Source organism: Ascaphus truei, chromosome 2, assembly GCF_040206685.1.
Source record: "Ascaphus truei isolate aAscTru1 chromosome 2, aAscTru1.hap1, whole genome shotgun sequence".
NCBI lineage: Eukaryota > Metazoa > Chordata > Amphibia > Anura > Ascaphidae > Ascaphus > Ascaphus truei.
The window spans coordinates 319,024,498-319,030,582 of record NC_134484.1 but is presented as its reverse complement, the minus strand read 5'-3'; the positions used below and the strand labels follow the sequence as shown (position 1 = coordinate 319,030,582).

Here is a 6,085-nt window from a genome sequence, read left to right as displayed (position 1 = left end):
CGCGGCTGGTTCGCCCTCATTGGGTGAACCACCGGTGGGGGCGTGGCCACGCCTCCGTCGCAAGGTTTAAACTCAATTTCATTGAGTTGTAAAAAACCTTGCAGTACGGCGCGGCTGCACCTTCAGCATGAAGGTGACTACTGGGCCCAGCCCCATTGAGGGGCGGTGCTTACACGCACAGCGCACACAGCGCCATGCGCTGTGGCAGTTACTGGGACCGCCTAAGTGAGATTAGGTCTGCTACTCCATATTAGTGGTGGTGTGGTGCGTACCTCTGAGGTAACAGGAGGGCTGAGCACTTCCGCTGTGGTGTGGGGAATCATCAGGACAGGCTTTCAGGGTTCTTCACTCATTGTCAGTGCCTCCAGCCAGCATGGATCCTGTGTTTGCAGGATGGTCCATACTGACACTATGTTCTGGTCCAGTCAGTAACCACAATGGATTATGGTGCGACTGGTTCTTTATTCAGTACAGCAGAAGTCATACATACTGCACATCCCTCCTTTAGGGATAAGGACCCATCCAGATTCTTATCCCTGGTAGTGCTCAGGATAACACTCACACACTCACACTCCTCGGGGGGAGGGGAGACAGACTGACTCACTTCTGGGAAAATGTCATTATAAACCCAGAGGATGTGACTGTAACCCCGCCCCATAACAGGGCAGATCTGGATACTGATAGGTCATCACATACAGCATGTGACCAAATCAGTATCCTTCCCTCAGGCAGACACTTTTCTGGCTGTTGCTAGGCCCGCCCTTGGATACATCAAATGTATCTAAGGCTGCAAAAGCACACAAGGCCTTTCTGAAGGAATTAACCCATCGACTGCCTGCACCTAACAGGACTTACACTGGTAGGGCCCAGGAAAATAAGTAGCGACCGGGAGGCTATGCTACATTACATAAATTATTCTATTGAAGCCTTTAATATACAGATATTCTCAAAGGATACAGGAGACACAGTTTGTGTGCAGTGCCTGAATAACCAGATTATAAATATGAGTACACACAAATAAAATAGTGATCACTGCCTTATGTCTCCTGCACTCCCTGCAGACCAAATAAAGTTATGTACTGTATGCAATGCAAGTTCTGCCACCTCTTTTCTTCTTCTGATGACACCTTTTGTTTGGCAGGGGGGGGGGAGGGGGCAACGAGAAACTCCATTTAGTGATTATGAATGTATTAGGCACGGGGCTGTAGTAATAGTAAAATAGTAAAAGGGGAGAAGAAATACTTTTTCTAAGACATTTTGGTATTTAAAAAATGAATATTTTTTTTGAAGTTTAGATATAAATATTACTTTGTGTACATACCAAACATAATAGAGGTCATCTGCAGGTCCAGTGTTATCCATACATCTATCTGTACAGCACCTACATCCCATCTTAACTGCAGCTCTGCCAAAGTTCTAGCTTGTGACATTGATGATGATGTCACAATACATGATCAGATAACTTGGCTCCATCAACTTCAAAATTGGAAAATCATTTTGATGCAGCTCAGCCAGCTGTAAATACAACAGGCAATTTAATTTTGGGGTTTGATAGTTCAGAAGAATTTACATTGTATTAATTTTGTGAGTGAAATTGAAAGAGAAATGTGCAGGCCAGCCCTGCTGAGGAGTCCAATATATTTCCTTTCTACTTTTGTTTATGGAACTGCTGATTTTGAGAAACCTATTTGGAAGAAAAATAAAACCCTCTGTGTGAAATCCCATCAATGGATTGGTAGTGTCTCTGCTGAACCCCCTGTCACAGCCATGAAGAAGTTAAGGTGTATCAACCAGATTAGTGAAGATGGAGTTCTTTATTCCCAACTGTGCTCTGTTAGGGGACCTCACAAATTCACACAGGTTCCCTGAAACCCTGCAAGACCTGATTACACAAAATATACTTTCTAGGTTTCTCTTTTTCTGTCTTACATATCTATGGAAAGAACAATTTTAAAACACTTATGTCTAAGTAGTGGATCACTTATGGTCGTTGGATGGGGAGCTAAATCCTATGTGTGTCCTGCCTGTGTGTGTGTGTGTGTTTGTACTGTTTTGTGTGTGTGTGGCTTCTCTGGCTGTCCTGAGGGAGTGATGGGGGGGGGTTAGAGGATGAAACAAGGGGGATGAGAGAGGATGAAGGGAGGTGGTGAGAGAGGGGATGAGAGAGGATGAAGGGAGGGGAGATGATAGAGGATGAAGGGAGGAACATTTTTGCCCCCCAACAATTCTCACGCGTGTCGCACCTTTCACCATTGTGTCCAGTATTTTTGGACAAGCCACCTGGCAACCCTATAAGGTGTAATGTCTGAATAAGTGACTCGATAGTCCTGAAACGTGACTATATGTATATACCTGCTCCGATGCCTTAATACAGCAGAAGTTTATTTAACTCAACCAAAGTCTCCTGTGTGCTTACTCTACTACCAATGCCGTCTCAAAAAAAAGTCACACATCTCTACTCAGGAGACCCCCTGCTTCAAACCTATTTTTTTTAAGCGGATCTCTTAAGCCACCATTATGGATCGTCATTTTTGGGACTGATCGGCAGAAATCCCCAGGCCAGATAACCAGCCAATCTTGGGCGGATTCAAATTAGCCCATCTCTAGTTAAAGTAGCAGTCCAAGCTGCCGGCTTTTTTTTACATTTTATTTTTTCCCCCTTTTAATATGTGCATCAATACAATTCAAACAATGATAAGTAATTAGCTAAGCTGCTGATCGGTCCAGTCTCTTGTGATCGATCAGCGTAGATTCGGCTCGCAGGTTCACTAAATGGCTGTCAGTGCAGCAGAAGAGGACTGATAGAAAGGAAGAGAACTGGCAGAGCACTACTGTATATCCAGAAAAAAGTAGAGAGGTGGGTGCGTATCCCATAAAAAGTTATTTATTGGTCATGGAAAAAAGGGCGAAGGAGAGCCCCAGCAACGTTTCCCGCTTCTCAGAGCGCTTTCTCAAGGTATACATATCACAACTTTATTTTAATATATATACGTACAAGATAACATAATCAACCAATACTCACAGCCCAAGTGTGGTCCGCCCTCTCTAATTGCTAATAATCTCCTGATGTGTGCATATATCTTGCATCTGTGCACAGGGCGAAAGGTTGAAACGTTGGTGGGGCTCTCCTTTGCCCTTTTTTCCATGACCAATAAATAACTTTTTATGGGATAAGCACCCTCCTCTCTACTTTTTTCTGGATATACAGTAGTCCCATTCATTTACACTGAGCAGATCTTTTGTCCAGCACTGGGGAAGTGGCTTCCCAGCTTATTGAGCAGCAGCCTTTGTCTGCTTTAGTTTTTCTTGTCTTGCCCTATGACCCTTAATCAATATGTTGTGAAGCTACTTCCCAGCGCAAGACAAGATTTCTCTACCATCCAAATGAATGGGACTACACGTACTCCAGCAAGGGAAAGTGTTTTACATTATATTGAATAAAGCCTATGGATATGTTTCTGGAACCATACAGTATATTTATTTTGTTGAGTTACAAAAAAATGGACAACACCTCACATGATTTGTATTATTTTTATTTATTGCCCCTCCTCCCAAAATAATGTATCTTTGTAAGCTTGACATTTCCAAGACAGTGCACGTGATTCAGAAAACAGGTGACCAAAAAGCTTCTAATACAGTTAAAGGTGTGAAGGTGATCCAGTCTCCCAAAAAATAGATAGATTAACCACTTAGTAGGCCGAGGGCACTGGATTCCAGACCCCTAGGACAATGGATATTTTATTACAATTACAATCACAGAAAATAAACAACATTGAAATTGCATAACGATACAGGAAGAACATAATCTGGGCACCCTGCTCTGAAGAATTCCTGTGGAAGTCATAATATAAAATGAAGAGCATTCATGACATTTTGACTACATTTCCTTAAGTGAAGACAACATTCCACACATTAAAAGGTGATACACATATATGTATATAAATACAATGCCTAACCAGTGTGCAATATATTCAATGTGCCCCTATACACAAGAAGACATTCAGGAAATTGAGATTAGCATGAGCAAACTTAATCTGTGCAAACTGAGCTATCATATGCTATATTTTAATCATTTAGTTGAACAGAATGTTATTGCTGCCTTCCATCTCCTTCTGAAATACATGAAGCAAAATTAATTACCACAGCAAAGGAGGGCAGTACATGTATAGTCAAGATAAAAGCATTGAGATGCAAAGAAAACATACACTAAATATAGTGTTTTTATGCAGGTGTGATACTTTTTGGGGGGCCAACGTGATTCAGAAATTCTGGTTTCCACATTAGAAGTAGCTAGTGTAGCCTCAAAATGTTGTGCAGAAAAACATCTACTGTATGACCCATTTCAATGTTGGTTCAGTAAAAGTATCCCAAACTGTGCAAAATATTTTCTTTCTCCAGGATTAACTTCTATGTGGGTATTCATTTAACTGCAATAGTGCAGTTCGGGGCACTACTGCATGGAAACACAAATTAAAGTACATGGGAGTTTCTGTGTGATAGTGCCCAGATCCTCACTGTTGCAGTTTCACTAATATCCCCTATAACAGAGAAGTACTGTACAGAGCAGAAAGCAACTATCTTCTATTAGATTTTTTTTTCTTTCTACATCATTAGCTTTTAAATAAAATACCCACTTCTTTGTTGTGAATTGAATATATTAAGTTCATAGTAGGGCTACAATGATTTGAGCAGAGATACACAGTACAATATGTCAGTGCTCTAACACCAACTGAATTGGGGACAAAGGCGCAAAGACACAATAGGACCTGGATTGTATAGCTTGTTCCAGGTCCATGGGATATACTGTATGGAGAGTATGATATAGAAAACCCTTCTTGTCCTCACTGTGTGCAAAATTAGTATCTCAAAGTCATTCCAAAACCCAGTCTCTGTTCATTTAAAGTTCACAAATATAAATATCTCTACAGTATATTTAGTGACAGCCCTTTATTGATATATGCAGTGTAATTTGAACGTGTACTTTGTTTTCAGGCTCTTAGACCCACAATTTACAGTATGTGGAATTTACATGCCATACAAAGAGAAAGCTTTTCCACCATTCTTGTTCTTCGCAACGCTGGATATAATGGTGAAGCGATCATAAAACGGTTTGTACTATAACTTATGTTTTTTTGGGGTTCTCACATCTGTAGTAGTGCATGCTCTCACAGACTTTAGCCAATTTCCTATGTTTTGCACGTTGAAGAAAGACAGACATATTCTATGGAAATTATCCACAATTATAACATTTAACAGTCTTTCAAGTAAGTAGTCATTCATTATTGCTAACAGCCATCACCATTTAGTAAGTACAGATGTAGCAGATGCTATTTCTCCTGGTGAAGCATTGGAGATGTGATAATTGATATACGTAGTTCCATTGAAACAAATAGTAACGCGCGCCATTTTCTTAATACAGGCAATATTTACAGTGCTTTTTATGCTATGTGTCACGTTAATGGGAGCAATAATATCTGCTACATATGTAGTTCCCCATGTGCCATATTTACTAAGCAGTGCTATTCCAGAAGACATCTTACCGCACATTCACTTGAATGGGTTGTAAAGTGTCTGCAGGTGCTGGAAAGTGGTCCCAAGGCCCATTTTTACTAAACAGTCTTCTGTCATAGGATACCATCTAGTGCTGGAAGACCTCTAATAGCCTATTGACCTTAATAGGTGGTGAGGTTTCTTCGAGTGCTTGAAGGTGCCTTGTGGCAGAAGAATGCCTTATGTCTCAGCCTATACAGTATATAAGCCTATACATTTTATTCTTCATCTACACCAAAAGTCTTTTTTGAACAACTAACTTGTTTCACTGGATAACTGAAACCAACTACTGTAAGATGGATTGATAGAAATGCAAAACACGCAATCATCCTTACAATATAATATATAATGACACACATTTCCCTGATTCATACTTACACTAATTCAGTAATAGTAAGTGACAATATGTTGTTATACAGAGTCATAACGCAAGCATCTTCATTGTCATGGATTGTTAAGTGTTTAGGGCATTAACTACTATAGTAATACATTTTTAAATGATGTCAGTAAAATAATATAACTTCACAAAGTACCA

The 6,085-nt window shown here is 40.4% G+C and overlaps 1 long non-coding RNA gene across 3 annotated transcripts in view; it reads left to right on the top strand.

The window, feature by feature from the left end:
- The first annotated feature begins 4,996 nt into the window (after positions 1–4,996).
- LOC142487350 (uncharacterized) overlaps positions 4,997–6,085 on the top strand; it is a 176,006-nt gene continuing 174,917 nt past the window's right edge. For all 3 annotated transcript variants that reach the window (XR_012799201.1, XR_012799202.1, XR_012799200.1), the window contains exon 1: positions 4,997–5,108. This is a non-coding gene — a long non-coding RNA (uncharacterized LOC142487350). The remainder of the gene's footprint in view (positions 5,109–6,085) is intronic.